Source organism: Tachypleus tridentatus, chromosome 1 (genome assembly GCF_004210375.1).
Source record: "Tachypleus tridentatus isolate NWPU-2018 chromosome 1, ASM421037v1, whole genome shotgun sequence".
Lineage (NCBI taxonomy): Eukaryota > Metazoa > Arthropoda > Merostomata > Xiphosura > Limulidae > Tachypleus > Tachypleus tridentatus.
In genome coordinates, this window is record NC_134825.1 from 83067177 (window position 1) to 83078349 (window position 11173).

Genomic DNA, 11173 nt, shown 5'->3' on the forward strand with positions numbered 1-11173 from the left:
AAACATCGAAGAGGGTTTGGAATGTATGGCCGTACCCTGCAAATTAGATAACCTGCCTTGATGGTGGCAGGTGCATGTGGTGATATAAATGTCAAAACAAGGATATCTGTTGGCAGTGTAACTCCATCTTTGCGAGTGGAGATGCGTCTCACTGCAGAAACTCCTTGAATGGAGAGACCAGCGAGAATCTCTGACTCAGGGATGTTCCTCAAATCCTCTCAACAATAACTCCTCGTGATGAATTCAAGGTAGCATGAGAGGTAACCTCAATAGGTACATCCCCAATTGCCTTTGAATTCAAGAGTGTTTGAGTTCACTGTGTTGGGATGTGGATGTTTCAACCCATATGTCTCCAGATCAAAGCTTCTTTACTGACTTTGGAGAGCCAGTAAGTCCCTCTAGTCCCTTCTGAATAAAAAAAAGGGGACATTTGACCTTAAGGTTTTTCTGAAAGAGAATGTAATATAAGAAATCGGGGTACAGATGTTACAGATTGAAGATTGCTGCTCAGAGTCTTCAAGACGTGGTCGTAAATTTACCTGTTGACTGTTTTTACTATTTTATTTAGATTTTTTGTTAGAGGATCCATAGAAAAAAGGAAACTTTCGGTACCCACTGACCCCACCCATCATGGAGCCCTACGAGGGGATGCACTACAATGTCATGCAAGGACATTGCAGAAATGCCAGGATTTCGTGAGCACTATACCCAAACACCAGCATCAGACACAATGTCCACAACACCCATTGAGAACTTCCAACACTGGTATTTGGTTGGTTGGACGTAAAAGGAGAAGGAGGAGAAAAGAAGACAAGGTGAGGACTGAAATTGGAGAGAAATTTCATGGATAAAAGTAGAATAACCCTGTGTGGACAGAAAAATGTGATCACAGGAACTCAAACTGTGAAGTTGATGACAAGTATCCTTAGCCTGCAATTCAATCAAATCAGAAATGCCTCCAAACTTCAGGACAGAGAAAATGGCAAGGCAAAAGGCTTGTAGAAAGAAAAAATCTCAAACCTACCCAATATTTCCTAGTAACAAAGGGGTGAGTAAGCAGGGAATGCAGAAGTGGAACAACCACAGTAGAGAAATGAAGGTAACAAGATTCACCCACAAAATTCTCTGTGGAAGAATGGAGTGCCTGAGACTCCAGATGGAGGGAGGAGAAGTAAATAAATGTGATAAAAAGAATCAGGTGAAGACAAGAGTGTTAAACAGAGAAGGGTAAAACTGACAACAAGTAGTTCCTTCCCCATCACCAACAGACAAGGGCAATCCTAAACATGAGAATCACAAAAGAGGATGCAGAATGATATACACTGAGAAAATAAGAATCAGGCAGATTGGAAGATGGAGGGCTTCAAGTTGCAGAAATAAAAGTGATCCAAGAATCGTAAATGAAATGAATTAGGGTTACAAGTAAGTATAGAAGAAGAAGAATATGACACAAAGGAAAGAAAAAAAAAAAGTGCACACCTGAAAATTAAGTCCTGAGAATACAAGAATTGTTAAGGCTTCTCTTCAACAGGGAGAGAAGTTTTCACTGTCTATCCAGGTGAAGAAACAATCAAATTTATCCTCCTCATTCTCACCACAAAATGAGGTGAAGAACACCTGGAAAGGGACTAAAGCTGAATGTCCTGGCTGTATAACCTGCGCGAAGAAATTAATCACTCGCACTAGTGGTAGAAGTTCTCATATGAACTGACAGTTTAAAGAAAAAATAAGAGAAGAAATTAAGTTCCTTGAACATTGCAAATTTTTTTACCTTGACAGAAAAAAACATGTATAATGAGTTCAGTGCTGAGGAAAATAATGCAATTTATGGTTACCCAAACCTACTTTCTACACCTTTGAAGAACAAAACTCCTTCACTGCATATAGAAAAATCACAAACAGTTAAGTTCACAGTGAAGTCTTTTCTCTTAAGAACCATGTGGCCTATTCAGAAAAATTGTTGCTATTGCAAATTGTTGGATTACCATTTCTGCAATGGAAAATTACTTGATTACTTTGAAAGTTACTGTTGTCAGTTTCTCAACAAACATCTGTTCCAGAATGAGGTTATTATACAAATACCTTTTTCTGGGTCAAACCATTTTTGGTTGCACAGACAGCTAGGGTCTAAACACCATTTCAGATGTTTTCTTGACCAACAAACCAACCTACCTATAATAATCAAGTAGAAAATCACAATGTAGTGCATTTATCACATTGTGAAATACTATTCAATACCTTAGAAAGTAACGAATGCTACCTCTTTTCTACCACTGATCTTTTAGTTAAATGACCATTCTAGCTATCATAATAGACTGTAGTGACAAAATGTAGACCATACATTCTCCTAGACATCACTTTCAACTGTTGTTTTCTTGACCAAACAATTATCTAAATTGTTGATAATCAAGTAAAATCATACAATGCAGAGCCTACATTGCAAAGTAAAGCTTGGAAAGTAAGGACTGCCACTTCATTTCAGACAGAGAAAATCAGTAACAGTGTAACTGCAAACCTGAGAGTTAACCATCATCATAAAGAAAGATGTGTATATTAAAAAGAAGGTAAGAATACAAATAATTTCACATGAAAATGTTTATCGAAATTTACTGTGCAAAGAGAATGTATCATCCCCCTACTGATGGAGAGCTACTGTCACAAGTTGATTACAACATGCTCTAGCATAATTCACATTATAAAATATCTTAGACTGGAGATACCTCAGAGCTAATTACACACACAAAATCTCAAAGGTAGACACATGAGGAATAACACATTAAGGTAAGAATATCACTTCAGAATTTAATTGTATATGTGTCATATACTTAATTGTTTTTTTTTTTATTATTAAATCACTAGAAACTTCTAAGCACATGATTCTGGTTTTCAAAAGTCAAATATGGCTTTGTTTTGTTTGTTCAGAAAAAAATATCAGTAAAAACACATTTTGCTATTTAAGAGACTCATTAATATGACTAAACTTTACATTTTCACTAAGAGCAACAATGACTTAATTTCAATTTTCAGTTAAACACATTCTTTTTTCTATAAAACTGCATACATGCACAAAATAATTTCTCTTCTGAAAAAATATCAAGCAAATGTGTAATTGCAGTACAGTTCTAGAATAATATAGAATGTTTCAACCAGTAAATACACAGTTCCAAAAAATTTGACCATTCCAACTAATATTCTAACATATTAATCAACTTGAATAAATCCTACCCTATATATAATAAACAACGGAACTTTCTATACCTGTGTGGAAATACAATGTCTACAAGTCAAAAGACCAGTTCTTTTAATAGCTCATACTATACAAAAAGCTATATTATTTCTACTCAGCTAGATTTACCTCTGTTACAAAGACTATAATAAGATAGTAATTCAAAGTGATGTAATGTCATACTTCTGAACCACTTTATTAATAATGACAGATTAATTCACATTTACTACTTAAATATTTCATAATTTGTCACTCTTATAAAGCAAAATATTCTCATTAATTGAACCTTAAAAATTATGTTATTTTTTTATATATAGTTTGTTTCAGAATTTTCACAAAGTCACATAAAAGGGCAATCTCTGCATACCCATTCCTAATTTTGAACTGAAAGGCTAGAAAAACAAAAAAAAAAAACAGCTAACAACACTCGCCACTGACTATTGAACTGCTCTTACATATCATTCTTATAGCACAACCACAGCCTCAAAGATTAGAGCATGTCACTGTGAAAATGAAAATCAATGAACCCCCTCAAAGTTGCTTTATAGCAATACTAAATATAAGTTTACACCTAGCCCTATACACATCATGAAACAGTTTAACACTATGCTTACATGTAGTTAGGTGTCAACTATTAAAATTATCAATAGCCTTTTAGAGAAGCACTTTATGCAAATTTACAAATATAAAACAATAACACCACATCAGTATGATAATGTACAAATAATCAAAGAACTAATATTCACTTCCAATTAAACCAAACTATATACTCAGAGTGAAATTTAAAAAAACCTCCATAGTAATCAGAATAGTTAATTAAGTATACTTTTCTTACATTTCTACTTACAAACATTAAAATGCTTTGTTTCATCACTTGGATTCCTTTGCTGTTAATAAAAATTTAGCCACAAGCAGTACAGTTTTATTCTGTTTCTTGTGGAAGATAAACTTGGCCTGTTGAAAGTAGTTGGAGTTACTTTATATTAATATTTTTTGCATATTATTACTCTGATGTGCTACGACTGTTTTCTACTGTCTTTTGTAATGTAATTTAGATATTGTTTAGTGCAATTTTTCTTACAGTTAATATGACAGTCACAAGTTTTGAAAAATACTTACAACACACAGAAAGTTAATTTTTTTTGAAACACCTTTATACTCAAGTCACATATTAATTATGTACAATTAAGAAAAGTCAATGTAGATAAGGTGTGCTAGACAAATTTCTAATTAATCACACACTACTTGGGTAAGAAATTAGTGCACTTGTTTCTCACAATTACAGACCAACCATCATATATATGGTAAGCTAGCAATAACTTTGTTTTCAGATAATTGGATATTAACTTTTTTGTGTTTACTTTTAATATATTTTAAATATGAAAAAGAATTTAATAAACTAATCAGTTGTTTATGCACTATAAAACAGGTCCTTAAACTTTCAAGCAATATTTTATCAAACGTTACTGACTGTCTAATATAGGTTTTATCTATATTTTTACTATTTTCATATGTAGATAGCCTGCCAACAAGCAAATATAACCCTTCTCCAAAAAATAATGCCACTTTATTAAATAAACAAACATGAAACAATGGGTACAAGTTTACCATTAGTATTTCTTTAATCTGCCTCTTGCAATATTTAAGACAGTAACATAGTTACATATCACATTAAAAACATCTGAAATATGGTCCTGTGGACTTGCAGTCCTCTCTTAGTAAAGAACTTGGATAAGGGTGTTCCTAGAAATTCACTGTTTGGAAAAAATTTCACAAGAAATGACCAATGATGGATCACACATCATTTCTAGCAAGTCTCTACAAATATTTTCAGGTCTAGAAGTTAGCCCCAAAACTCCAGATCCATGTGTACCAAATCAAACTTCACTAATGTTTTTACTGAGAAATAGGGGTTACACTATTGCTTTGATGATGTGCCTCCTTTTGTTCCAAAAAATGTTCTAAAAAATTATTCCATTACATTTCTAGTTAATAATTTACATACTTTGGAGAAATTGTTGCTCAGAAGTTAGTTTTGGTTGCAAAAGTTCAGGTGTTGAACAATATTCAGAGTTGTTGCATACAGGATCTGGCATGTGTTCAAATTGTAAGCAAGCTGGTTTAGGCCTCGCCTCATCTATTTTATATTTAGCTGTTAAGGCAGGAATACAAAATATATGTAGCTTGGTTAATTTTATTTGATTGGTGATTGAAAACACAATGTACAAAAACCCACAAAATACATACAAAGTTACAGAGCAATTAAATAAACCATCAGACCCCTCTTGCCACACCAACTCATCACGTTCTCTCTTTCAGAACTTTGTAATACTTTTTTTCTGATATTCAAGACAATTGTTTATAACCAATAGAAAGCCAAAGTTCTTCTCTATCAAATGACATTTTATATCACATTGTTTTCTGCACAGATAATTGTCTATTTTATTTCAAGTTCAAACTTCATTCCCAAGGGAAACTCATTAATGAGTTTAGTTGAATTTTTGAAAAATTTTATCACACAGTTAGGAAGCGAGAAAAACTGTGATAGTCATAGAACATTGTTTCCTTTCCACATTATTATTCTGTGCTTGTTGATACATTACTTGACTAAATAAAAATTATTTAATGCAGTAGTTCCACTAGTATGAAAATGTTAAGATTTATCAACAGTGAAAGGAAAGAAACAAATCTAGGCAAGTAATTTTTTCTTGTTTAAAATGTGTATTCTATATTTATTATTAGAAATGATACTAAAATGTGAAATTAAAATAAGGTTAGATAAAGTGAAATAAATATTAATTTTTTATGAGGTACACTCACAAGTAGTATAAGCATTATGTAACTCTACCGTAATGCGAGCTACATATTTCCCATAACTTGCAATTTACATGGCATGAACAATAGTCAGACACATCTCAAGGGGCAATGAAACAATAAAATTGATATATAAACAATATATATTGTTACAGCATTTAAACAACTTTAGATAAGTAATTGTGGTTTTCTATTACAATCTGCAGTCATTCTAGAAAGAAAATATGGGAATTTATAATTATTTCCTTAGCTTTATGGTGGCTACGATGTCAGTCAAATCAACCAACCTCATACAGATGTATGATAAAGAAAATAAGATAATTTTTTTCTAGAAAAAAAGTATATTTAGGAAATTTTAAGGATTGTGTAAATGATATTTGAAAATATTTAGATTAAAACAGTATTTTTAATCTACCATGAACGTAACTTTGCACTCATAAAAGAAAACAACATGCAATGTAAATTTTGAATAAAATTTTTCATTAAACATTAACATGCTTCTTTCCAACTGCAGAAGGTAAACAAGTAGTGTACATTGTAAATAAAGTTTTTCATTGATACTGTTTGTTTTTTTTACTACTTTTGAGTTCATTAAATACTACCTATGGAACCAATGAAAATCTCGCTGAAACTTTTCACACAAAACGTTGAGAGTCTGGGAACTATTGAGTACATTGTTCATCCTGGATCCAGAACAATATCTTACCAGAGTAAAAATACATTACATAAAAACATTAAATGTTTTTATTGATTTATTTATTCCTTAAATTTTACATTACAAACAATAATCAATATACAATATGGAAGTGGACCATCAAAATTTCTCTAATGTTTATAAATATTCAAGAAGTATTTTTGAATAACGTTTCAACTGTTGGCAATTGCTCTAAGGTTTTGTGTACATAAATTGAATTGCCATATTTTCTTGTTTTGTGTTCAGATAATTTTTTTTTCATTTAATTAAGTATGTCTTTTGTATCCTCCAATCATTTTTTTGAAAATTTTAAGTCTCTTGTATTTGACTGATGTGTTTGATAATTATTTTATTGAAATAGAACCATTTCTTTCTAATGAGAAACCAATTTCATGCAACAAAGTGCCAAATTTTTGCAAGAACGTGTAATTTGTCATCTTGAAAAATACAAGTTACAATTATTAAATTACCTACCTAGTAAGATTTTCACTTGAAAACTTATTCAGGCATAATTAAGTTCTCACTTTGAAACAAAGAAACCTAAAATTGCAAACAAATTTTCAGGATGTCTAAAAAAAAAGTAATAAAAATAAATGAAAAGGTAGCCCATATAAAATATATTTGAATGAGGCATTATCATTTCTTTCCAAAACCTGGTGAGACATTGTTCATATCCCTGGTCATCCCTACATATAGTCTACTGACTTTATAATTCAAATTATGATAAATCACATGAATTTTCTTACATTTATTAAAAGTAAAATTCACCCAACCCACCAAATGATCTAAGTCATTTTATAAAGCAGTGTCATCATCTTTATAGCTGCAACACATACCTATTTTCATCACCAAATTAATTTACTGACCATTCTTTCATCTTTGTTACTGATGTAAGATAAAGTGTAAAGGTCCTATCACTGAGCCACGAAGTACCCCACTTGTGCAATTAAATCAGTTTGACTAAATTCCATAAACAACAATTTCTGTTTTCTTCCATCCTGTCACTTTTCTATACAATAAGCAGAATATCCTCCACACCTACAGAAATCACTTTTTAATGAGACTTTTATGTGACATCTTGTAAAATGCTTTCTGAAAATCAAGATGTATCAAATCCACACAATTAACCTTATTAGCATAAGCAGAAATCTCTTGAATATCAATAGATTATTAAAAGAAAATTTTTTCTTCATGAAAGCACACTATCCAGGAAAAGCTAAACTTATAAAATTATAGACAACATGTCTATCTTGAGTATCTAAAAATCTACTTAAATTTTTTTACCACATTTATCAATGTTTTAATTAATTCTGTTGTGCAATTCAATACACATAATTCTTGATGCATTCTTTCAAAATTTGCCTTTTGGAAATTTGTAACCAAATTCTCATTATTCCTAATCTCAATATGCAGTAAAATATTAAACCTAATGATGAAGCCTATTAGTTAGTGGGCATTTAACCAAGTGATAGGTTTGATCATCAGTAAGAACTATAGGAATTTATAGTACAAAGCTAAAAGCTTAAATAAACAAACTAAAGTAACTAAAGGAGTAACAAAGAATTTGACTGGCAGGAAGAAAACGTTTTTTCTAGAATCATGCTGAGTATTCTTTGACAAAAATAAATTTTTAAAGTAGTTTATCAATGATCTCTGACAAATTCCAGTGTTTTTTCTTCTAAGTCAAACTTTTAGGTCTATAATTTCCTTACACTTCTTCAAAAATATGGCTTACATAAGAAACAGCAACTTTTGGAAGGACTAAAGCATCTACCATCTTTGGTTCTTCCTTGATTGTCACCACCAAAACATCTTATTTATATTAAACTATGTTTTTAAGTCAGTCTTTTAGAGCAGTGTGTCTACACTCCCACATTAAGCCATAAACATCCTCAACAGAATTATTAATTCATCAAATGCCCTTTCCTGTTCCATAAAGCAGCAGAGGCCACCTTTGTTCAACAACTCTTCTCCAACTTTAAATCACTCTCATATCCACCTGAAAAATAATTCACACATATTATCACATTTATCTTATTTAATTATTGTAAACTAAAAGATTCCTACTAATATGTGACTCAGACACTTCTGACAGTTGTTCATTGATATCTTTTTAGAACACAGGTGCAACTTTGTGTACCTAATTAATAATGCCATTAACAACATAAACTACAAAAGCAAAACTTTGCACTATATATGTAAAAACTATGAAATTTGGTTGAATAATAAGATTGTTAGCAAGTTGCTGTAAGCATCATTTCTACGATGAAACAGTTGGAAATGCAATGTATTCTCACACAAGAAAGTAAAATCACTAGATATTTAAATAGTGATTATAAAAATAACAATGACAATAAGATAAAAATGTTCACTGCATATGTACTGTTCTCATTAGTGCTACAGGTGACACAGCTGGAACAATTGTGAAGTTTACCCTTCTAAAACTAGTTTAGAATATACCTTTGTTCCCATAAATAAAGCATTTTTTAAATAAATTTTCATGCAGGAGTTACACACAGTTATGGCATTCTTTCTTAGATGGATGTTGAAAGGTTTTAAACATGTGCTAACCATTTTCCATAAGTAAAGGTTTCATACACCATTAACTATTCCCATTACATTGGCCCTGTATCCACTATCTAATGGTGACAAGCCAGTCTTAGGAGGACATAAATATTTTATTTATTTTTAAGATAGTTAAAGGTTTGAAATCCACACATTCAGATGATACTTCATTAAAAAAATTGCAGACAATAAGACTAGGGTGCATATACTTAAAATATGAAAATCACAGAAAGAACCCCAGTCAATTGTGCTATTTAGTGCAAATAAGGTAGAAAGCCAATGAAATGTTTTGCCTTCAAGTGGCAAAAGCTGCAACAATGAATGAGTTTAAGAGGAAATTGGACATGTATTTCATATTTCAGTACTATATGCATGAATTCAAATTCATGTGTGTAGTTTATTGTATATTGGCAACAGAAGTAAAGAGTATAGTGATAAAGATGAGCCAAATAGTATTCCCTCCCAAAATTATAATTTTCACATCATAATTTCAAGAATACAGTAAAGCCTAAAATCCTGGCCATAAGTCTACTTTTAACAATTAATATCTATATATATAAACTGATAAATGGTGTCTCCCCACTGCAATGTGGGTCCTACTTCTTCACTTGCCTTGAATATTTTATGGTTATATATATACACACAGAGAAAGAGAGAAAAAAAAGAGACATGAGTGAATTATTGGATAATATAGTAATATATCAGCAATATGGGCAGAGTTATCATATTCCTGATTTAAGCTTAGTTTGATGAAGCCTGGATCTAACCTTGATACTGTATATTACTTACAAAACAGCATTCTGTTATTATACTGGGTTATCTAAGTTTAATGTTACATATTTCTAAAATTCTAACTAAATTGTTGTATTGTTAGTGTTACTTTGTTGTGTTACTGTTACTAACACAAATATGTTAGCAACACAACAGAGTTATCAAATACTTTATTTAAGATTAGTATCAACTAATTCTGTCTTAATCATTTATCAAATTACTTAATGTACTTAAGCATTTTTTTCTTGTTCAAATAAAAAACTCCAAAAATAGTACTAATAGTAATAAAAAATCATGAAGTTGAAGAGAGATGGGAGGTCAATTTTTAAGTGATTTATCTACATTAAAATTAATATTCTATTACTAAGGCAAGGATGTTTTCAAAGGTAACTATCATAATTAATACTAATAGGGCAGTTTACTTGTCAATCTTCTCTTACAAGAGCAATACCAACACAGTAACAGTGTAACTTTGCAAGTTACACCTTAGTAATAGTAATACTTCTAGCACAATTTAATTCCTAACCTCAGTCAAGAAAATAAAATCACACATTCTAATAATATAAATAGTAATAGGTCTTAACACATAAATAAGAAAAATGGTTAAGAATTAAACTTTTACGAAACAAACGTAAGAGTATATAGTCCTAAATTGGAACCTCGAGGAATGTCGTCAGTGTTTGGAAAATAGAAGTTCATACCCTGGAGGATCAGGTTCTCTATGACCTCTTCCTCCTCCCCGTACTTATGTTCTTGACGAATTTTATAACTGTGAAACTGAATATTATTTTGGTCCTTTTCAGGGCAATGTCCATGTACTGTGATTATTTTATTCTATCAGCAGAAATGTCAAGTTTGTTTGCTATTATTATTATTATTAATTTTTTTATTATTTAAATTTATATAATTTTTTCTTTTTTTATTTATTTTTATATTTAAAATATAAGTTAACTGTGGAGAGATATTTAGGACTAGTTTCATCATTTATGAGGTATCTGTCTAGTTCGCATAGTAATTTGTTTTTCATCCAATTCTTATTGAAGTACATTATTGTAATATGTAGGAGTCTATCTGGTATGGTTGGTATGTTCGAGTATTTGTGA

At 31.0% G+C, this 11173-nt stretch overlaps 1 protein-coding gene across 8 annotated transcripts in view; it reads right to left on the minus strand.

Moving 5' to 3' along the window:
• LOC143253811 (uncharacterized) overlaps positions 1 to 10912 on the minus strand; it is a 30085-nt gene extending 19173 nt beyond the window's left edge. The window contains exon 1 of one of the 8 annotated variants that reach the window (XM_076508253.1): positions 10772 to 10912. The gene's annotated coding sequence lies outside the window, so the exon portion shown is untranslated. Of the gene's footprint in view, positions 1 to 4073; positions 4385 to 8469; positions 8654 to 10492 lie in introns of those variants that run through there. The other 7 variants (XM_076508277.1, XM_076508237.1, XM_076508246.1 and 4 more) reach the window with 7 other exon arrangements.
• Between the last annotated feature and the right edge of the window lie 261 nt (positions 10913 to 11173).